Source organism: Staurois parvus, unplaced genomic scaffold, assembly GCF_062004578.1.
Source record: "Staurois parvus isolate SC_StPar_1 unplaced genomic scaffold, SC_StPar_1.0 ptg000058l, whole genome shotgun sequence".
NCBI lineage: Eukaryota > Metazoa > Chordata > Amphibia > Anura > Ranidae > Staurois > Staurois parvus.
In genome coordinates this window covers 12969607-12970507 of record NW_028317854.1, presented here as the reverse complement: position 1 = coordinate 12970507, position 901 = coordinate 12969607, and the positions used below count along the sequence as shown (strand labels likewise).

Sequence of the window (901 nt, the reverse complement as noted above, 5' to 3'; positions counted from 1 at the left end):
TAAATGAGCAGTTAATCCTTGTAGTGCAAATACAGCTCCACTTTAAAGGATCATTTTCAAATCTCCTGAAGTTGGGCTTTAAGATACAGCTTTGATACCTGTGTTGGTGGCACACTGGCCAAAGCGCTACATCTGCAAATGTAAGGTCCTGAGATCAAACCCAAGCTTGCTAAACTGCACATGGCAATAAATTGTGACACTGAGTTGGATTTGGTGAACCTTACTTGTCATCCATTGGCTATGGAGGACAGATGTTACTAAGCTGTGTGTGCTTGCTTCAGCAGCACATATACTAAATTTGGAAAGATACAGAGAAGATTAGCATGGATCCTGTGCAAGGATGACAAGAAAATTAATGAAGTGTTCCATTTTTTGATATCTTTAAACACTATTCACATGGCAATATTTCAATCACAAATTGTTTTTTAAAAAAAGGTACGTCATTTGGCATTGGGTGGAGCCATGCAAATTATGATTTTTTTGTCCCAGCAGCTAGCTATACAGAACCAGAACAGCTGGTTTGTGAAAACAACAAATCCTATAATTATAGATTGACTCTTCCTAATAGTCTTCTTAATATTTTTTTTTACAGAATTGCAGATCCTTTCTCTTTCCCTACGCCAAGTCTATTTGCATTTGCAGAACTTAGTTTATGCCTCTTGTGTTGATTTGTTTGTCATTTTTTATGTGATAACTCAGTCTACTATAGCATACATACAATCTGGAGTCAATCAATCAAGCCAGTTTTATGAAGTGTGTATATTCTTTACATACTCTTTATTGAACAAACCTCATTTTACGAAAAAGGGAATCACATGTACACTATATTCCCAAAAGAATTAGGATTTCCCTCCAAATCATTGGATTCAGGTGTTCCAATCACCTCCATGGCATCAGGTGT

The 901-nt window shown here is 36.5% G+C and overlaps 1 non-coding gene across 1 annotated transcript; it reads left to right on the top strand.

Moving 5' to 3' along the window:
* Window positions 1-268: 268 nt before the first annotated feature.
* LOC149469897 (U6 spliceosomal RNA) lies at window positions 269-375 on the top strand. The gene has a single exon (XR_016311494.1). It is a non-coding gene; the product is annotated as a U6 spliceosomal RNA (small nuclear RNA).
* Window positions 376-901: the final 526 nt, after the last annotated feature.